The sequence below is a fragment of the Cupressus sempervirens genome, chromosome 11 (assembly GCF_028749045.1).
Source record: "Cupressus sempervirens isolate cs-2001-9-10 chromosome 11, ASM2874904v1, whole genome shotgun sequence".
NCBI classification, from domain to species: Eukaryota; Viridiplantae; Streptophyta; class Pinopsida; order Cupressales; family Cupressaceae; genus Cupressus; species Cupressus sempervirens.
This window is the reverse complement of record NC_143128.1, coordinates 717836949-717860451: the sequence shown is the minus strand read 5'-3', so window position 1 is coordinate 717860451 and position 23503 is coordinate 717836949. Positions and strand designations below refer to the sequence as shown.

The 23503-nt window shown below is 38.6% G+C and overlaps 1 pseudogene across 1 annotated transcript in view; it reads left to right on the top strand.

The window, feature by feature from the left end:
- The window catches only part of LOC149531685 (lysine--tRNA ligase-like), a 65637-nt pseudogene that overhangs the window by 14870 nt on the left and 27264 nt on the right, over positions 1 to 23503 (top strand). The window contains exons 9-10 of the transcript XR_016358743.1: positions 2095 to 2239; positions 2501 to 2568. The product of XR_016358743.1 is annotated as a lysine--tRNA ligase-like (transcript). The remainder of the gene's footprint in view (positions 1 to 2094; positions 2240 to 2500; positions 2569 to 23503) is intronic.

Genomic DNA, 23503 nt, shown 5'->3' with positions numbered 1-23503 from the left:
CTATAAAATATTAAAGAGGCAGTAAAAAACCCCAGAATTTGCAGAGTGGAAAAAGATTGTGGTCACAAATTTGAGAGTTGAAACTGCGGCAATGGCCGAATAATAAATGTGTTTGAAATTACATGGTGGCTCCAAGAAAACTCATATTCTGCTGGAAAACACTGGTTCCTTCACTTTTGACCATAGATACCAGAAGTTGTGGGTTTATACTTGCAAAATGTAGCCGCCAAATACATAAAAACAATGACGTCAGACAGAATGAATGTGGACAAAAATCAGAATTAGAGTAGGTCTGGGCACCAGAAAAACAGCCCTCACATAAAATTGACACGGCCCAAAAATCCCTTCAATTTCTGCCAAAAACACAAAAAAAATGCTCCGTGCATGGGCTAAAAAAGGTCAGAAACCCTTCTGCAAAATACTGCCCAGCAAAACAGGAGCACACATTCATGAACTGAAAAATGTGGGTACAAAAAAAGGGTGTCGGGTTCTGAGAAAATTCTTGAAAACGAACCACAAAAAACTGGAAAAAAAAATTGCTTGTGAAGTAATGTGAAGTTCTGATCACAAATGTAGCCTGAGCAACAATGCTAAATGTGAACCAAATAATATGGATCAAGAATGTACTCAAGTACCCAACTAAGATATACTACTTAGAGACGATAATATTGCCTTGTATAGGTCTGACAGCAGTTCTTTCTGGCAGTCAAAACTGAACCTTTGTGGATAACACAGAAAACACTGCATAGAAGCATTTCAACTTTACTCAACTGAAACAATTACCACTACACATTTTAATGCCCTCAAATCACACTAAAAAAGTGAAAAAACACTGGGAACAGCTATTATCACAATTTTATGTCTTAAGGGAAAATTCAGGTATTTGGCACATTTTTGTATATCGTGAACTTGGGGTGCTTGTGTAGGACCTTGGGCGAACTTGGTTACTCCTGTTGGAGAACCAGTACTTGGAGCAGTTCAGTACAGGATCCAGAGCCCACTGCAGTGTACCTGGTAACATAATATGTATAGATTGCGGGTTAATTTATCATTTCATAAATCTGGTGAAAATCAATAGTCCACATACAAGAACAGATATGTTAGTGTTATGCAGGAGTTAGCTGCTTCAAATAGATTGATGATGACTATTTCATGAATTAAAAGATACCGGAATGGAATTTGATGTTACTGAAGATAGACGGGGTGGAAAATCACAGGATATTTCTAGAGTTTTGTTGTTTCTTATTCTAGGTTATCTACAACACTAATATGTTAAGAGGAGTAGGGAAATGCTGGATAAACACTATGAGTAGTATCATTAGCAACTTTAGTTGATGCTATCCAATTAAGAATTTAAATGAAATTTAGTTCATAAGCATATGGTCTTGCTTGTGGATGCAATTTTTTTCGTAGACGCTTATTATTGAATGATTGAAAAGCCTTGCATTGATGTATGGAATGGATTTGAGAATTTTATTTAATGAAAATTATTCTTATTTGATCAATTGAAGTTGTCTCAAACTCAGTTCTAGGATTAGGAATTAATTGTTTATAATGTTCTAAAACTGAACTTTTGCAAGAAAAAGTTATGCTAATTGCAATAATGGAATGCACATATTTATTTGTTTAAGGTCAACAATGGTTCACTATTCTGTACAAGAACAATAATGCTCATTATTAATCCCAAGAGTGCCATTAAAGGCTTTTAAGATATTTCAATCGGACAAGGAAAACTTGAAATGCTAATTTTCCTTTTTGATTTTCATACCTATTAATACCTCTCATAAATGTCGTTCTTATTATATGATTTTTAAGACGATCTAGACTGTTATGGATTTTGTGGATCAGTTCAGTCTTGTCTGTCTCACATAAGTTGGTTTCTTGGGTATACAGTAAATTTTAGTTGCATGTAATAAGGTTGTTATAATTCAATTATGGAATATTGAGCTTTGTGATAGTGCTATCAGGATTTAACTGTGTACCAATATCACAATTTGACTTGCTGTGGAAAATATCTCCTACTTATCAATGTTAAGCTTTGCTATAATCATGGGTGCACCAGAAATTTTGATCCGTTTATAAATGAATTGGCAGCTTGTTGGACATTTCTTGGAGGAAATGTGTGTGAATCCTTCATTCATCATCAATCATCCCCAGATCATGAGTCCCCTTGCAAAGTGGCACAGACACAGACCGGAATTGACTGAGTGATTTGAACTGTTTGTGAATAAGCACGAGGTATTTCAGCCAGCTGCTTAGTTTGAATTTTGGTTCAATAATTAATAGATTTCATTTATAGTGTGTGGATGGTCATCAGGTGCTATAAATGAGATGAGAAAAAAATTAATTCTCGAAGTACACAAGAATTAATGGTCATACTTTTGCATTTTGTTTAACCCTTGCATGTTTATCTAATGACGGAATTCTACAAACTAGCTGCATATGCTTAGGTTTGAAGCTTGCTTTTATGTCTTTCCTATAAGAAATGTTATATTTGTCTTCTGCAATGCATATACTGAACTGAATGACCCTGTTGTCCAGCGTCAGCGCTTCGCAGATCAGTTGAAGGTAAACAAGTTTTCTCCGACCAGCTTGCTTCTGTAATCATTGCCTTAATTTACTACGTTACCTTGAGAATCATTGATTTTTTGACTTATACTCTGTGTTGGTGAATACCAGTAAAATTTGGCTGCATATTTATTTTGCTTGACAATGTTGGGATTGCATGATAATATAAGCTATCAAATTCAATTCTCTCTTGCTCTGTATATTATTTAGTAGTATTTGTCTTTTAATTACTCTTAGAGTGCGTTAATTTTTATATACAATGAGAATATATTTCTCATTCTAGATTCTAACCTAATTTTGAAGGAAGGCATAGATACTTGTCAATTAATTGTCAAATACCATTGTCTATCATCTAAAGCAAGTTTCTGCAAAGTCTTTAGGCAGCTGGAGTGATTTGATTTTTTCACTTGCAATGTTTTAACATATCTACCTTTCAATATGCACATCTTGCGACAGGTTGATTTGCAATCTCTCTAGCATCATTCTTAAATGCTCTCTCTGACAGCCCATTGCCTCTCTTCGTAGTAATAGGTTCTTCAATTCTGCCCAAGAATGGGTGGCTATCTGCAACATCAGAAAAATCACTATGAGATGGAGAAGTTGGGGGCCTTTATCTACCTCCTTTTCCTTTCAACAAAGGATGGTTTGTGTCACGTTGGGCTCTTGCATACGCTTCCTCTTTCTCTAATAAATCCTGCTTTTTGATGAGGTGGTAATCCTTTCTTATCTGGTCCTACATGTATTTTGATTCTGTGGTGGAAAATGACATAGAATGGGCATTTAAACTGCTGTAGGTGCTAGTTTTCTTCCACTTACAAAAACTGCATGTCCAAATAAATGTTCCACTCCCTTTATTTGTCCTGTTACTGTTAACTTATTATCATAATGGCGAATTTGGTTCGTGGGTCGAGCAATAAAACCAACACTTGCTGCCTGTTTTCCCTCGTGGGTTAATAGAGATTAATTGCACACATAAGTAAGGTACTCAACAATGGATATAAAGAGAGTATAACAGCATTGTATTCGTCAACTCCTTGCTATATACAAGTTTTCTTCATACAAGCGTGTCTCATTTTGAGAGAGTACATATCTATAGTGCCCAAGGGGATGCGAGACAAATCGTCACATCCATGTAACTTCCTCGGACAGACCAACTGTCTAGCTACCCGTTTTCCCGACAACATAATCCTCCTAAAAAGAAAAGTCGTCTCTTGGTGACTCAAACTTACAAAATAGAAGACAGCTATATGAATATATCAAGAAAACTTACAAAATAGGAGACATCTATACAAATATATCAAGAAAATAGAGACTAATAGGGAGATTGCGTCCCTGGGGTGTTCAGCAATTGGCGCTACTCGTAGATCTGATCCGTGTGGATGCGCAAATCCTTTTGAGTCCTTGTGTTGACCTCTACGACCTCTTCCAATAAGAGTCCGACTTCCATGGCCTGAGCTTCCCTTTGTTTATAGGCTGCTTTAGCCTCTTCTAACCCCTTTTCCGCTTGCTCCTTATCTTGTAACAACACTGCTCGCTCTGCGGCCCAAGGTGCCTGTTGGCTAGCCAAATGAGTAGCTAGCTCCTCTCGAGCCTTTGCCTCAATCTCTTTGGACCTCTTAGCTACCACTCTGTCGGCCTTTGCACGCCGCTGAGCATAGTAGGTGTCCTTGTATGCCGCTACTAACTCATGTGCGAGCCTCTCCATTGTGTTGGTGACTGGTCCCAACTCGGGTTCTGTGGCACAATCTGCCAGCATCTCTGGTGTCTCTACTGTTGGTCATCCTCTTGCCTCAAAGCAAGAGTGGAATTGCTCGGGGCATGTTCGCCTGATGTAGGCCTGGATCAGCTGTAGTTCCCGTGTTCTAGTCAAGGCATGATGTCCAATCATCAGACCTCTTTCCAACACATTCTTCAGAGCTCTGATGTATGCCTTGGATCTCTCCTCATCCGACCCATAGGAAAATCTGTCCTCATCCTCTGCCCAATCTGCTGATCTGACTCAACTTCCATACTTCCTATGACAACAACTTACACTTTTGGTGCAGCCTCCTCATCGGGTGCATTCTCAGATAGTGGACTCTCCTTCTAAGTTGTTGTTGCTGGTGCTTTGCTCAAACCCACTTCCTGTCATGGGGACTGACGTCAGTAGGAGTGAGTCGGAATTGGTGTCTCAGGAACATATTGGCTTGGTCCATCACTTGGACATCCGCCATCTCTGGTTGGGTTGATTGCGCCATGCTCTCTAGTTCAGACAATAGGGGAGAAGCAATGGTCACGACCGCCTTGGTGCCAATGACCTCTAATCTGCCCTGGGGCTTAGAAAATCGCTCTCATTTGCCTTTGCCTGGTGGATTTCCATCTCACCTTCTGCTAGATCTAGTCTAGTCTGGTCAAGGACAAGGTCGACTATCTGACTCTAAGCTACCTAGGAGGGCACTTCAACTATCTCTGTCCCCATCACCTGCTCAATCTCTGTGGGCGGCTCCGGAGTAGGTGTCATAACAATTTGTGGCTTCCTTTGTCCGAATGGTGGAATGGAAGGAGTGGCAGTGGTAGGTGTCAAGTGTGCTGTCGTTGGTAATAGAGGTGGTGCAAACAATGACTTAGGCAGAGACATGCTCTGGATCACCTTTGTCTCATCCTCGGCTTGAGAGTTGTCACTCTTTGAAGTAGTCTCCTCACTCTCTGTAGTATTTTCGCGGCCACTATCTGTGTCACTCATGCTCAATCCCTACATCACTCTCTTTAGGCCAGCTATTCTACCCTCAGTGTCCAAGTGTCGCCAATAAATTACTAGGGGTACTCTGTGCTAATTTGCCTTTCGACGGTATCTCAAATACATCAGCCTACTTGCGAAGTATATTGGGTGATCGAGTCCATGTGCCCCTTGCTAAGCCAAGGTGGCTCCGATGGCATAATTTGATGCGTTAACATGTACATGGAATTCTTTGTCCCAATTTGGAAATGCAAGAATAGGGGCTGCCAACAACCTTGTCTTCAAATCTCTAAAGGCTTCCTCTTGTTCTCCCTTCCAAGCATACGGTTCGCCCTTCCTTGTGAGCATATCCATCGGATATGAAATTTGTGCGAAGTTTTTGATGAACCATTAGTAATATCCGATTATGTCTGTAGGAGCCTCCATTTCCACTATCACCCGTACCTTGTCAGGATCTGGTTTTAATCCTTCTATGTACTCTATGTGCCTAAGCAACTTCCCTTGTGGCACCATAAATCAACACTTCTTGGGGTTAAGTGCTAGAGGAGTTCGCCGACACCTTTCCATGCACCCCCCCAAGGCTGCAATGTGCTTGTCTTGACTGCTGAATATGGACCAGTTGTCCAAGAATGCTTTGAAATTCCCCATCAACATCTTATCAAAGATGTGTAAGATAATCCGCTAGAAAGTCATCGATGCGTTGCAAAGGCCGAAGGGCATTAGATTGTAAGCATATACATAGTCCTCCACTACGAAGGTGGTTTTTTGTTTGTTTTCCTCTGTAATGGATATCTGGTTATGTTTGGAGAACCCATCTACGAACGAGTAAATTTCATGGTTGGCTACATCCTTCAATATGCTATCTGTGAACGAAATGGGAAACGAGTCTTTAATGGTTACTGTGTTAAGACCTTGAAAATCCACACAAATGTGGATCTGGTTTGCTTCCTTCTTATGATGGGTGAGACCCATTCACTTGTGTCCACCCAAAAGATAATACCCGCATCCAACATCCGTTCGATCTCGACTTTTACCCTTGTGGCATAATTCTTGTTCATCTTGTACGACCTTTTCCCTACAGGTTGGGCTCCGAGGACTAGGGGAATTCGGTGTATGCATAGCTTGGGAGGTACACCCTTCAGGTCCTTGTACATTTAGGTGAAGACTTCCTTATACTCCACAAAGATTTTGAATGCTGCCGTTTTTAACACCGAGTCCAAATCATCCCCCATTAGGATGGTCTTTGGGTTCTCTGAGGTTTATGTCCTGCAGCTTTGCCTCCTTGTATTGGATCCGCTCATCCTTAGAAAATTGGTGGGCAAGGCTGTCCTCGACCTGTGCTTCGCCTTCCTTGTACTCTTTGTTTTCTTGAGGGAACTCATTGGGACCTTCTTCGATTTCAAGCACATTACAGGATAGAGGGAATAGTTCACAGTCATTCATTTGCCTATGAAATAAGCCATCCATGGAGTCTGTGTCGTCTTGCAACTCTAGTACCCCTTCGTCGTTAGGCTTCATGCTCCTCTTCCCTTCATCTCCCCCGTTGTCAAATTCAAAATCTGATGAGGATGCTATTTCTTCGCCAACCATCTAGGTTCTGAGATCCATTACAAATTTTCTTCCCCCCTTCTCGAATGACAGGGTATTCTTTTTACAATTATGGTTTTCCTTGGCGGTCACCAACCACCCTCTTCCTAGGATGGCATTGTATTCTTTCCAATTGAGGGGAATCACCACGAAGTCCAAAATAAATGGTTGTGGACCGATGGTTACTTCTTGCGTCGTCAAGGTTCCCAAGGGTTTGATGCCATGTTGATCAGCCCTGAGTAAGTTGAATGTTGGTGGCCACAATGCCCACTTTTCGAGACTCTTCCAAGTGTCCTCGGGTAGAACTTTCACCCTTGACCCACCATCTACAATTGTGTTGGTGAGGATGGTGCCGAGGATATCCATCTCCACTATTGCAAAATTTCGCCCGTTATTTATAGCCAACGTCATCGGGTTTGCCGCGAAGCTGCCAGGATCCTCTGTTTGTTCCATTGTACTTGTTGGAACCATTGAGCTACTGAATAGGGCTGCTTTTAAATGTGGCATCGTTTCCACGAGATCCTTGATCTTCACGGGTACTTCTAACTGCAACATCTGTCCTAAAATGTTTTGCTCTGCTATGGCTCGAGTAGAATTGCCAAAGGTATCTCTTAGGTCTCTTCGAGCATGTAATTCTTTCTAAATCTCAACCTTCACCTTGAGTAGTCTTTGCTTTTCTGTACGAGGGTTAGGGTAGGTGGTCTTTTTTGCTTGTGCCCTTGTAATCATCAGAATGTCTTTCTTCGGGTCTTCTTTCTCCACATGAAGGAGGTTGCAGCTAGTTTGGGGCAAGTGGCCTTCTCATGGTCTCTTGGTCTGCACCACCTACACAGCTCCTGTGGAGTCTCCTCCTTCAAACAGTCCAGGACAAAGTGCCCCCATATATTGATATTGCATCAAGAGAGATTTAGTTTATCTTTATTAGAGATCCTACAAACCTTTTCATGGTATCAGAGCCTAGTTGATAGAGAAACATGTTCTCAGAATTATTAATTTCAGAGTTATTAATATCAGACTTTTCAAATCAAAATGGTGAATCACGTAAGGCTAGAGGATAGACTCGAAGGAGCTTCTAATTTTACATCATGGAAAATTCGAGTTATGATTATACTATGAGAGATGGAATTACAAGAATATGTAGAGTCGAGAATAAACCAATTCTAGAAAATGATCTAGATAAAACAACATGGAAGAGGCACAACAACAAAGCCATGAAGATTATTATAGATTCTTTAAAAGATCACATTCTCTCTCCTATATCTATTTTCAAAACAACTTTTGAGATGTTTCCTACAGTTAAGAATACTCTTGAATTAACAACACTAGTAGATTGCTAACATTGAAGCAAGCTCTTCTATAAATCAAAATGAACAATGGAGAATCAATTACGCCTTATTTCTTAAGAATTTATGAGTTGAAAGATGAACTTGCGACTATTAGAAGTCAAGTAGATGACAAAGAACTTAGCATTATAGCCTTAAAAGGATTACCACTATCTTGGGAAACGTTTATTCGTGGCCTAAGCTCTCGACTTGATCTTCCTAAATTTGCACTACTTAAGAATGAATGCACTCAAGAAGAGTCAAGATTAGTTTCCAGAGGAATCAGCCTAAATCTAGAGGGAGACGTTCAAGCTCTTCATGCTAATAGCAACAATAAAGAAAAGAAAGGTAAATTCAAAAGAAATAGGAAGGAATTCAACAAATTATACAAAAAACGAGATTGGTCAAAAGTACAAGGTTTCAAATGTGACAAATTTGGCACACTCAACTTCTCTTTAGAAAGAAAGAAAATTCAAGCAACTCTAGCATAAATCAAAGAGTAAAAAGATGAAAGAGAAGAAAACTATGCATTTTATCTAGCACTATCTAGTGAAATAAACTCCTACAAGAATACTTGGATTATAGAAAGTGGAGCATCACGTCATATCACAGGCTTTAGAGATAAATTTGCAAGTGAAATAAACTCCAACAAGAATACTTGGATTGTAGAAAGTGGAGCATCACTTCATATCATAGGCTTTAGAGATAAATTTGAAAGCTTCGAAGGATACTCCTTTGAAGAACCAACTATTGGAGACAACTCTACACCTGGTTAAAGGCATTGGATCATGTTCAATTCAACTAAATTCAGGCATTACTCTCCAACTTGAGAATGTTTTGTTTGTATCTGGTATAAAAGGAAATTTGGTCTCCATCTTTGGTCTTGCTGATCAAGGGTATCGAATCACCTTCCAAGAAGATAAAGTTCTATCTTGGCGAAATAATTCAAATATCAAGAAAGCTATATCCATTGGATTTAGAGATGGAAGTCTACACAAACTTTGTAACCAGCAAAATTTAGCTCTAAATCATGAAACATCAAACACAAATGAAATATGGCATAGAAGACTAGGTCACCTTCATTTCTGTGCTTTATCATCAATAGGAAAAATTGAAATTGGGTTACTTAGCCTCAAACCATGATCATTTAGGCTTTTGCAAAGGATGTGCCCTAGGTAAAAACACGAAAAAATCCTTTCCCATACATGTACACAAATCAAATTTTGTACTTGAACTTATTTATATTGATCTATGTGGTCCTATGTCTGTACCTTCCCTAAATGGATGTCTCTATTAAGTGATCTTTATAAATGAATATTTTAGGAGAACTTGGATCTACTTCCTTAAACAAAAGGAATCAATTGAAGTGTTATCTAAATTCAAAGAATTCAAAGCCCTAGTTGAAAATCAGTTCGGTTAGAAAATCAAAACATTAAGATTAGATAATGGAGGTGAATACATCTCAAAAATCTTTAAAGATTTTTACATTACTGTTGGGATTAAGAGGGAGTTTTTTGTACCTTATAATCCTCGACAGAATGGAGTTGCAGAACGAAAAAACAGATCCATCATTGAATCAGCCAGAGCTATGATGCATGACCAAAATCTTCATACTTCTTTTTTGGGTTGAAGCTTCTAATACTACAGTTTATTATTCAAAATAGATGTCTTCACTCAATATTGGAATATACAACTCTTGAAGAAGTATTTACAAGCATCAAACTAGACTTAAGCCACCTAAGAAAAATTTGGGTGTCCTCTTTATATTCATATTCCTAAAGAAAAGAGAACAAAATTAGAACCATTTGGAAAGAAGGATATACTCATCAGATACAGTGAATCAACCAAAGGTTACAGGATCTATGTCCCTGTTCAAAGAATCATCGAAGTCAGTAGAGGTGTAAAATTTGAAGAAGACATTGCCTTTAATCTTTCAAAGAACATTGATGAAACATACGTAGAGCCTACTATTGAACTAGATGAGGATCATTCAGTAGAGAATGAGAGGGAGAATGATGCTGAACACATTACACCTATTATTCCAAATTCGAAGGATACTAAAAATCCTAATAACAAAAAGAGACCATTTTGGGCTAGAAAAATGATGGAAGAAAATCATATAGAATTTGATGAAGTAGTCAGAGAAAACAAGAAAACAAGAAATCAATCATGCTATGTAGCACTACTCTTTGAACTCATCAAAACAGAGCCTTCAAATGTCGAGGGAGCCTTATCAAGCAAATCTTGGAAAGAAGCAACGATTGAAGAATATCAATCAATACTAAAAAATGATATGTGGGATGTAGTACCCAGACCAAAGAATAAATCAGCGGTCTCTTCTAAATGGTATACAAAATCAAACATGCCCCTGATGACAACATTGAAAAATACAAAGCTAGATTTGTAGCCCGTGGATTCTTGTAGAAGGAAGGAATTGATTATGAAGAAACATTTGCTCTAGTTGCCCAATACACATCTGTTAGAACCATCATAGCAATTGCAGCCTCCAAAGCGTGGAAGATATATCAAATGGATGTCAAAACAACATTCCTAAATGGTGAAATTGAAGAAGTATATATTGAGCAACCAGAGGGATTCATCACTCATGAAAAAACTCTTATGTGTGCAAATTAAAGAAAGCACTATATGCCTTTAAACAAGCACCCAGGGCATGGTATGAAAGAATAGACAACTATCTCACAAAATTAGGATATTCCAAGAATGAAGTTGATCCCAACATATTCTTTAAAATAAATGGAGATGATATGATTATTCTTGTATTATATGTTGATGACTTGCTTATAATAGGTGAAGAATGTCTCATAGTTAAATGTAAGTACGAACTAACAACATAATTTGATATGAAAGACCTAGGACTTCATCATTACTTCCTTGGTCTAGAAGTTTGGCAAAAGGAGGACTACATTTTCTTAAATCAAGGAAAATACATTGTTGATATTTTGACTAAGTTTGGAATGATGGATTGTAAACTAGTTACTACTCCTATGGAAGCTAACTAACTTACATAAACTGAAGAATGACGGATTTGAATTTGAACGTATTGATCCTACTTACTATAGGCAAATCATTGGATCAGTAATGTTGTTGATATCTATTGTGCAGCTAATACATTAAGTCAATTCTTGTGTGAACCAAAGAAGATACATCTTATGACAGCTAAGCACATCTTATGATACTTAAGAGGTTCAATTGGTATGAGACTCAAATATGATCAAGTTGAAATCAATCTTGATGGATATTTAGATTTTGACTGGGCCGACAACTCTATTGAATGTCAGGATGTTGTTTCAGTCTTGAATTTGCAACGATTTCTTGGTTTAGTAGGAAAGAATCTTCAGTTGCCTTAAGCTCCACTGCAGCAGAATATATAGCCTTGTGCATGGGAGCCATAGAAGTTGTATGGTTGCAAAAGCTGCTAGTGGGGTTGTTCAAGAAACCTTTGAAGCCAACTATCATTCACTGCGATAATCAAAGTTGTATCAAGCTTTCAGCAAATCCAGTTCTCCACAATCGATCTAAGCATTGGGATACCTTATCATTATATTAGGGATATGGTAGATCGAGGTGTTATCAAACTAGAGTACATAAGTACAAATGAGCAAACAACATATGTTCTTACCAAACCTCTTGCCAAGGTTAAATTGGAATATTTTATAGGAAAACATGGTATGATCAAATTGTAATTTTGAATATTGAATTTGAGTTTCTATTTTATATGTATGTTTATGCTTCTAATTGAATAGTTGCATTAGATATGTAATGAAAGATGACAATCTTTCATAGACATATATATTTATAAGGTAATCATTGTAAGGTGATGATCTTACAAATGATAGGCCTGTTATCGTGACAAGTTATGTTATTGTTTTTGGATATGCCGAAAGTCATTGATAATGAACGTATTATGATCACTCTTATTGTTGATCTAGAATGACGGAGATCATAATACATGTTGTGATAGTGTTCATAACATTGTGATTATGATTATTTGACAAGTCACTATTTTACAGTGTTAAAGTTAGATAATCTGTTATGTGTGTGAATATCATTAATATTGATATCTTGTTTAGGTTCATGAGATATGATTAATATTTCACTTCTCTCTTGCTAAGAGGGAGTGTTAATGTGTAGCTTCAGAAGAAGTGAAGTTCGCAGATATGTTAAGTATGCGATCTGTGATTTTCTTACATTGATATATATATATATATATAATCACTAACATATGTTTACTAATTTTCATATGCTTAATCATATTAGGTGTTTGATTATTGTTAGTTTGTTATTAGAACAATTAGTTTATTAGAAGTGCATGACCCTATAGGGCCATGACTCTATGTGGCCATTGGCCACGTATAGTCATGTTCCTACAAGACATGCACCTCTACTTCTCATATTTAATCATTGATCGCTGGGTGAATCAAATCATCAATAACAACGAGGATGTTCTACTCTTCACCAACGATAACGATAAAGTAGAAGACATATATCGTTGCCTCACTCAAACCTGTTAAATACATACATCATTCAGATTGTGATCAAAAACATTGTCGATCTACTTACCATATCAAAATCACATCGATGTTCTTAATCAAAACCAGGCTCAATTGTATATATAGTTCTAATAATATCTATATCAGTATATATTGATATTGCATCAAGAGGATTTAGTTTATCTTTATTAGAGATCCTACAAACCTTTTCACATTGCACGGTTATACGCATTATTGTATGATGTCAAAGATACGATCTTCATCTTCTTCCGGATGAAGGTCTTTAGTCCTTCGACAAACCACTACTTCTTTAGTTCGTCGGTTGGGCCAGATGACATAATTCCAATCAACTCCTCTAGTTGTTGCTCGTAAGCCCTAATAGATTCATTCTTTGCTTGGTTTGTGCTATAGATTTAGAAAGGATCTTGTTATCATCTCTGAATAATTTGAACTTTGTTTGAAATTCTTTCTTTACATCTGCCCATGTTGTCATGTGAGTTTTGTCCACATCGAGTACCAATCAATGGCTCCTTCTCTCAATGTGGCAAGGACCTACTTGACCCACTCATCCTCGTCGGTGACTCGGTTGGCCATCCATATGGTTTCGCAGGTTTGACATTGCCGTAGAGGATCCTTGTTTGCCTGGCCTGTGATGGCAATTTGTGGTCATCACTATTGGTTTTTGTATGGGTTGTTCCCTTTGTGGGGTTTGTATTTGGCCGCCCGCGTTGCTTGTATTGTTTAGGGGCGTAATAAGGACGAATCCCAAATTTCTACTACCAAACCATCTTCCCCCGTTCGACGTACAAGAGTCGAATTGAGTGTCCCAGTGAGGACTAAACAGGGTATCTTGGTTGCTGTGCACTTGTGCCCGTCGACACCTTCAGACGTGTCGGTTCCTGCTTCCCGTCTACTCCTTGTTTACTCTGCCTGTGGTGTGATGGATAGGTTGAGAAATTGTTCTCGCGTTTATTCAATCAAATTTAGCTCTTGCCTCGCTTCCACAAGTGACTCCTCCCTACTTCTTACTCTCCTAGGTTCTGACAAACAATAGTCTTCCCCTTCGGTTGTTGCCTTTCCAATTGTCTCCTTCGGTTAACCCGTCGGTTGACTGTCTTTCAGTGAGTTGCCTAAACCTTTGTCGACGTTCTACTTGCTGGGCAAAAATTAAAGCATCATGTGTGGCTTCTAAGGCATTTCGCTGTTAACCACCTTTGTGATCTCCTTTGGTTAACCCGTCGTCTGGCTATCCTCTGGCAAGTTGCTGAAACCTTCGTCTATGTTCTACTTGTTGGGCAAAAATTAAAGCATCATGTGGGGCTTCTAAGGCATTCGGCTGTTGCTTCTTATTCTTATCTTTGTTTAATTGATTTGGCATTAATCTAATCAAACATTATAATCATCTTAAAACAAAATGTTGAACACTTTTATTGATCCATTTTCTGTACAACAAGTCAACTTTGTGATCTTGTTATTATGAATTTTCAGTGTTCTTTATTCTTCTCCCCGAGGCTTAAAGCTCATGGGTTTGTTCTTCGTCGAGTGCAATCACACTCTTCCTCCTTACGATGGTTACTTTCGGCAAAGTTCCAGAGGACTTGCTGTCGGCGCTGCTTACGCTCTACCTCCTCCCTTCGGTTCCTTTTTGCTATGGTTGCTTGCGCCAACAGATGAGGTAGTTGATGCAATAACCTATTCGTTGTAGGACTGATGTCGAGTGCGTCCCACACAAGGTTTGAATCGACTTCTACTCGTACGACTTCCCTTCGTACAAAAGTCTCAATCGCTGTGTGAATTGAAACAAGGAAGTCAATTGTTAGAGCATGCTCCCCTTCAAAGAGTTCCGTAATGTCTTAGGCATTGGTCCTCACATTCCCATTTACCTCAAATGGTAATCCCATTTATCCAATCATTTCGTCACTTCCCAAATTCGATGGGCAATGACCTAAATGTTTTCCCTCATAGGTTAACATAGATTAATTGCACACCAAAGTAAGGTACTCAACAATGGATATAAAGAGAATATAACAACATTGTATTCATCAACTCCTTGCTACATATAGGTTTTCTCCATACAAGTGTATCTCATTCCAAGAGAGAAGTATATACTTATAGTTCCCGAAAGGATGCAAGGTGAACCTTTGCATCTGTGTAACTTCCTCAGACGGACCAACCGTCTAACTACCCATTTTCCCGACAACACTGCCATTATGCTATTGACAACATATTAAAGAAATAATTATCAGTGTTATACAGGGATACTTCCGCCCAAACCCCTAGCATTCTTTGGACTTGGGGACACTATTCCCAAGTTCCTAGCTTTACTCTATTGTTGCATACAGAGTTTCGTTCCTGCAGAATCTCCGTTCTTCACAGAATATGTACGTTCCATCATCTTTGTTGCACATATAACATTGGCAATGAATAACAGAGCAGTGGAAATGAACGTGTGATTTTTTGCATTCATTTAAATTTGCTTCTAGGGATTTTTGTGGTTGGTTTAAGTGAAAAAAATTTCTCGCAGTCTTTGTTGCTCACAAAATATGTTTGTTCCTTTGTCTTTGTTGCACATAGAGCAGCTGAAATGAATAACATGTTGATTTTTTTGTGTTCGTTAAGTTCAAATCTTGCTTTCAGGGTTCTGGCCATTGGTTTAAGTGAAAAACTAAAAATTTGCACCAATTCAAGCAAAAAAAAAGCCAGGTCACCATCCGATTTGACAGGAATTGTAGTCAAATTGCAACGTCATCATAAAAATGTCTAAATGTAGAGTGGAAAATGCAGATGGATGCGTTTCAGGCAAGAAACGATTGAACCGTCTGATTCAACAGGGATTCCTGAACAAACTTGACTTGGATACATACTGTACCAGGACTGGAGGGCAAATCACGACGTACCGGTAACTCAATGATCATTGCATGTTATGGCCTACTACATTCATTTTCACAATTACATTTGGAGTCATGTATTTATGATTACCACAACTTTCTTTTTTCTCAGTCAGCTGGAAGAGATGCTGAGTTTGTTTTGTAACTGAGCAATTTTGAAAGGGATATCTCTTGAAGTTTGTGCATATGCCATGATATGCTTCTTCCTTTTGTGGATTTTATAATAAATAAGTTTTTAATTGCTGTATAATCCTTGTGTACAATATATGCTGATCTGGTGTATAAGGATATTTCCTTATCCTCATTTGATTTCCTGTGCATCTGTATCTTGCCTTTTTATGGAAGTTCTGCAATAGAGATATTCTATACCATTGATGCTAGGTGATATACCAAGCTCATTATATGCATTTTATCTTCTCTACTAATACCAGTCCCAATCGTCTGATAAATATATCCTAAGATATGACAAGAGATCAGCTCTCATGAGCAGTAATATATTACCACCTCATTTCTGTTACTTAAATCTTTGGTATTATAGGGGCTAGATAATCTGCTACATAATCTACAAAGCTAATTGATTCCATTTTATCTCCTGTACTATTACCAGTCCCAGTCTTCTGGTAAACATGGCTTATATTTGACAATAGATCAGGTTTGTTAAATGACAAAGTATCAAATCGAAAACCAGGTAGAAGTAGAAATTTATGGTTCTATTATGCAATTTATTCATGACTTGAACACAATTAATAGTGACCAATATTTTGTTGTGGAGTTGGAACTGACATTGTTCCATGCTCATGCTTATTGTCCTGCATTGACAAGTCATGTGAATTGGAATAAAAAAGGTTCAAGGCCCAGGGCAACTGAAATAGAGTCAAAACTTAAAAAAATAGAAAAATTAAATGGACTTCACAAATGGAGATGTTTCCTGTTCTGTAATCACTTTCACCCGTAGATGTCAATATCAACAGAAAACTATATTGCATAGGCAAGCTGCAAAATCATTGCCCTAGAATGTGTATCACCAATAAAAAAGACATTTGTCAATTTAATACATTATTAGGCTTTTTTTTATGCTTATGCATGATAGTCAGGCAAATGAGACTTCACAAGCTGATGATCAATATTAGATTTGCATTTGATCAAAACTGTTGATGTTGGTTTTGTACCACTACATAACATATAGCAATTGAATACTTGATATGGGATATCAAACACTCAATTCCTCTATTCTGTACTGGTTTCAAATGTGAAGGGCACCAGTGATTTAACAAATAATTGATTATGTCTTGATACCATTCATCTGGGTGCACATCTTCCAATTCATAAACTTGCTGCACAAGTCCAGGCCCCTCTGATGCCATGGTCTGCGCCAACCGTTGCCCTCTGACCAATTTCATTGGTTGAATTTCTATGTCATATTCCTGGATAGTGGCGACCCACTCGCCTCTTCTTTCTCCAATTTCGTTTTGCATTAAGAGAGTCTTCACTGCTATGTCAGCCACAGTTGCATGTACTTTGCTTCTCAATATGTAATGCCTGAACTTCTTCATTGCCTTTACCAAGGCATAAGCTTGTTTCTCCACATTTGGATAATTCAATTCGGCCTCCTTGAAAGGTGCACTCATGAATGCTATCGGGTGCTCTTCATCTACTTCATTCTTCTGTGTTAAAATGGCCGGACACGCATGATTAGAGGCAAAAGAGTATCTATAGAATGGCCTCTCATAATCTGGGCTTACTAGAATTGGTGCGTTAACGATAACATACTTTATTTCTTCAAATGCCTTCTTTGCTGCTGGAGTCCAATCCATCTTTGCATCTTTCTTTAACATGTCATTCATTGGCTTTACAGTCTCAGCGAATGCAGATATGAACTTTCTCATGAAGTTGATCTTTCCAAAGAATGATTTGAGCTCTTTCTTGCTAGCTGGCACGCCAAGTTTGAAAATTGCCTCCACTCTCTTTGGATCTATCATGATACCCTTTTCTGAAATTACATGTCCCAAAACTTTCCCCTCGGTGACTCCAAACATACATTTCGTCATATTCAAAGAAACTCCAAACCTTCTACATCTCGTGAAAACTTTCCTCAAATCCAGAATGTGATCCTCTCTGTTGTTTGAAAATACCGTTATGTCGTCCATGTAAATGATAATGCACTTGTCTTTTAAGTCCTTGAAAGCATAAACCATGGCTCTTTGAAATGTTGCACCGACTCAGGCCAAAGGGCATCCTCCAGTATGCAAATGTTCCCCACTTCGTGGTGAAAGTTGTCTTCAATCTATCTTCAACAATTACTTGATTGTACCTCGAATATGCATCCATAAATGACATCATTTGTGCTCCATTGACAATTTGCAGGACATCATCTAGTGTTGTCAATGGATAATTATCCTTTTTTGATGCTCTGTTCAAATTCCTGAAATCAACACAACCTTATTTCTCCGTTTTTCTTCCTAACTGGGACAAGATTGGCGACCCATATTGAATGCCTTACTGGGAAGATGATCTACACATTTAGCAACTTCTTTACTTCTTGGAATATCAATGGTTCTAACAAAAGATTGACTGGTCTTTATCGCTGCCTGAATGGCTTACTTCCTTCCTTCAGTGGAATTGTATGTGTGATGATGGAAGGATCATATGTTTTCAAATCTTTATATCCCCAAGCAATTACATTTGGGATTCCTTCATCAAACTCAGTATATCTGCCTTCTCCTTAGGTGTGCAAACTTTCCCAATATAAACTATTTTGGGACAATCCTCTTTTCCCAAATTTACTTTTTTGCATTCATCGTCCCCAGTGGGTTGATATTGCACTTTGTTGAATTGGTCCATGTCAAATATTCTTTCTAGCTCAATCATTCCCTATGGAATAGTATTTGTCTTCAAGCTCATAACTCCTAAGTCGATTTTTGCTTCTTCATCCACTTCACCATCGATGATTTGTGCTGCAAAGACATCTGAATTAGTCAAGAATTTGAGGATATGTCTATCATCTTCAAACACTTGGAAGTTCTTGACATTATCTAGTATTGATGGGACCGATGCTAACTCAACTCTGAATTTCTTCAAGCCATCCAACTTAATTGGTGCTAGTGAGCTTGCAGTTTGTGCAAGGGCATTAGCCACCTAATTATTTTCTCTATAGCTAAACTTGATATTGAAGGCATCGAAGTCCTCTATCAAATCCCAAACTCTGTTTCTATATCTCTTCAATCGCTTGTCATGGCAAGTGAACTTCTGCTTTATCTGCTCAATTACTAAATATGAATCTCCAAGTGCATGAAGTATCTTGGGGCCTTTCTTGATAGCACACAACAAGCCTAAAATCAAAGCTTCATATTCTGCCATGGGAATTGCAATCTATGTGCCTCCAAATATGTTGCCCTTGTCAGGCTAACTAACTCAAATCCGGCTCTAGCCCCTTGCTTAGTTTTGGAACCATCGAATCTTAGAGTCCACACTCCATCACTTTCTTGATACTCCTTTTGGGAATTCTTGGACTTGTCTGTTTCAATACCTTTCTTCATTTCCGAGTTGGGTGGTGTAATTTGCTTCTTTGTTTCACCCATCATGCTACTTTCTGCTTCATCAACTTGTAAATTTTCAACCCTCTGTTTGCCATGTTGATCATCTTGTTTTAGTGCCCCTGGGATTCTCTTCTCTACTTGTTCTAAGGCAACTATGCACAAGGAGCAAGATAATTCTGAATGGAAAGCATTGTGGATTCTGCACCTGTTGGGCAATAATAAGTCCCTCACTAATTTTGATTACCGAACTGTCCTCCTTGCTGTACAGTTCTAGTTACAAAGTTCTTAAAATTCTCGAACATGACTTCACCATAGTTTGATGAAGTGTTTGGATCTGACTCAATCAAGATCTCTGTGGAATCCCCCCCTTCACTTATGATATTCATTGTCAACACTTCTGTCTTCTTTGGTCTATAGGTGTTCATATTTGTTTCTACAAACGATATTTCATTTGGTTCCCCATACTTGGTAACCATCAATCTCATCCTTGGGGTGCTATCGATTCTGATTTGGTTGGCCAGTCCTCTCCATGGGAGCCGCATGTGAGAAAAGTCAGTTGCCATGTATCCGTTCAACCTTCTGGCCCAATCTCTACTTGGGATCAATCCATAGGTATTGGCCACATCTACCACTGAAGTATCTACGATATGTTCCATCCTCGGATCAGATGCCAACTGCATATGTATGTTGTGTAGCTCACCTACCACTGGCACTTCTGTCTTATCCAATTGAGTTACCTTTCTGTTTGATCCCAAAGGCGTGATTCCCAAACTTCTACAAATATTCAAAGGCATGACATTACTCGATGCTCTTGAATCTATCAAACAATTATGGAGAAGCTTTCCGAATATCTTCATTGATAGCAGGAATGGGGCTAGCTCATCTTTCCCTTGATAATATACCATTGGTGTCTTATGTACTTGCTTCGACTTCACTTCGAAATCTGTCAGTTGCACTACTTCTTCTTTCTTCACCCTTTCCTTATTATTTATTGAGTCTTGAATTTTTTGAGCTTGTGGTGCTGCCGAGCTTGATCGTTGAGCCATATAAATTGGTTGAGGCCCTAGCTGTCTGTTGAACTCACTAATGTCGCCATATGCAATCCCTTGTGTAGAGTTCTCTATTTCTCCATATGAAATCTCTTGAGATGAATTCATCATGTTCCCTCCTGGAATGTCTTGGATTACATGTATTGAGTTAGGAGGAGGCCTCCCTTGAGTATGCGTTATTGCACTTTGATTGTGAGTCCCCTTGTGATTTGTTATCCTCAAGTTGTCAAGGAATGTATCTCTAATCTCCATTATCTTCAACAATTCAAACAAAGGGAGATTGATTTTGATCTTCTTCATCTCCTTTATTACATTTTGTCCTAATCTTATCAACTCATCATTAATCACGACATTGTTTCCTGTTCTTCCTTTATTTGCTCCTTGTGTTGATTGGATATTCTGTGATCTTCAAACATCTTGATTGTTCTGTTGCGTACTTTGTTGGGAACTCTGTGTTCCACTTCTGCTGTTATGGTTACCATGTCTGTACTCGGGTGCATCCCTTGAAGAATTTGGTACGTTACTTGCATTGGGGGGTGGAGGTGTATTGAAATTGTTTGGAGGTATGGAGGACGTGAAGGGTCCATCATTCCTCTTATTGTTTCTCTGATAAAACCTTGCATTGCTAGCCGGTTGTTGAAATGTTTGGTTCCCACCTGTCCCTTGAACTAGAATGATGTCGCTCAAAGGTGGGAAAGAATCTGACCCATTGTTATACCCATTTTGGTCTATTGCCTCGCTAACTAGCCTGTTGGTTGACGCAGGAGGAAATCTTCCTTGGTGTTCTTCATATGATTCAAATTCTGATGGAAATGAAATCTCCTCAAAAGTCAAGCATTGATCATATCCCAAGGACGGGACAATTTCATACCCTGTGACGTTAATATCTTCTTGGTTGTTTGACTCATCTATTATGTTCTGAAACATGTTGGATGCCCTCTTGAACTCAGCACATCCTAACTTCGAATGTTGATCAGTCTCATGGAATCTGCAATATTTGGACACGGCGGACTCAACTAGAAATATTCTATCCACCGGTCTACTATCCACTGAGGCTTGATTATCTAGTGGCGACACCACATTTCCATTGTTTGGGCCTGTGTTCCACGTCCTCTTTTGGTTAGACTGATTGTTATATCCTTGGTCCTGTGGTTGGCTGTTACCTTGGTAATTGTTATTTTGATAGTTCCTTTGATAACCACCACCTTGGTTGTTTCTTTGATAGTCTCTGCCCTGATAGTTCCTTTGGTCTCTGCCTTCGTGATGATTTCTTTGATTCCCTCCTTGATAACCTCCGCCATGATTTTGATAATTGCTTCCTTGATTACCTCCTTGATTGTTCCTCTGGAAAGATTGGAGTTGATTGTTTTGATTTCTCAAATAAGTGACTTCTGTAGATAGCTTCTTGACTTGCTCGATCAATTCCTTCATTTCATCCTTTTCCTCTTGCGTTCTTGTGGATGAACTTGCACTTTTCAGATAAACTGGCGTTGATGGCGGTGCCTAAGACAACAGAGGTCCCGGATGTACCATCAACTGATTTGTAGGTGCTTGGAATGCAAGCTATGGAACTGGATTATTCGGATACCTAGCACTTGGAGGTTCCATTCCTTGTTGGCCCAATTGCTTCCCTAATTCAATTGCTTTAATGTAAGCCTCATTCAACGTTGTGGGAGCAAGATTTGCCATCCTTGTAAACATAGCTGTTTGACTATCTAAGGCACTGTAATATGCTTCTAAAGCGCCTACCTCCGTCATTGTGTAAGGGGCTTGCAATCTCGTGTAGGCCTTGTGGAAACGGTTGTTGAAGGAACTTATTGACTCTTTATCTTGTCTCCTAATATCCACAAACATCCTATGCAACTCCAATGGTGTGATGGGTATGCCAAATTTTGCAATAAAAGCTTCTCTGAGCTGAACCTATCCTATTATAGATGACGCCGGCAGATTGACAAACCAGTAGTAAGGGTCTTCCCCCAACGAATAAGGGAAAAGCCTGCATGCTACATCCTCATTTTGAATCCTTCTGTTGCACAATGCATCTTCGAACACTTTGATATGCTCTTTTGTTGTACGATTAGGGTCATTAACAAAGAACTTGGAGCAGAATACTGCCGGATTCTTTGGTAAATCATGATATTGTTGGAATGAAATGGGTGAGGCATTGTTTTGAATCCATGATGGTTGAGCCATCATTGGTTGATTGGCTTGAGCTTGACCCAATTGACTACTTGAGGGGCTAGCTAAATTTGAGGTATCAGCTACCCAGCGGATTATTGATTTCTTATGAAATTCTAACACAAGTAGATCCTCTTCTTGGTGTGGTGTAGACCTTAGTATCCTCTACCTATTATCAGATTGCAGTTTCTCAAACCTTTCGGGGGAAAAAAACCCAATTCTTCTATCCAGCTTGACTACAATTCAGACCTGATTGATTTTCTAATTTGAGTTTTCCTCAACAGTAGCCCGAGCTTGTCTTCGTGCTTTCCTTTCTCTTTCAAGCTTCCTTTCTAGTTCTCTTTGGCGTTCCAACCTTTTTTGAATTCTCCTTTCAATAGCTCGTGCTTTCCTTTCTTCTTGATTCAATACGTCAATAGTGTCCAGATACTCTCTAGTGCTTTCACTTTCCTCCCAAGCAGTTGAGCACAAACTGGCTACAATATGGTCTTGGAGCGTTCCCCAAGTTGCTCTAGGTTGATTCGATCTAGGAAGCACCATTCTTCCTCATAGTTAAATACCGACGAGTCCTTAAACGAAACACTTTCAGACCCTCCTTCTAGCGCCAAATAATGTTGATGTGGGTTTTGTACCACTACATAACATATAGCAATTGAGTGTTTGATACCCCATATCAAGTATTCAATTGCTATATGTTATGTAGTGGTACAAAACCAACATCAACAAAAACTTGGCAATATAATTACTCTGCCTTTTTTTACAGATATAATGTTTCAGTATCATGACCGTGGTCTGGTATATTACCAAACATTAGAATAAAATGAATTGAATTTCAATTGCTTGGTATAAACGATTCATGGCTGCTTGAATTCTAATTGCTTGCTTTGTGTGAGATCTGGCAATTATTGGGAGAAGAGGCCCAAAATGTAATTTTATATTCAGATATAGTACAAGGAATATTTTTACCTGCTTGCTGTAAAACTGTAAATCTTAAATAACCACTGATTCTTTTGACTGATTGACTCAAGGATCCACTCTTCTTGATAAGACATTTTGCTCCAGGGACCTGCTTACCCTCCAAGGAGTGCAGTGGTTTCCTATCTTGCTTCTATCTTAGCATTCGTTGTAATCCTCACTGGATTCTATAT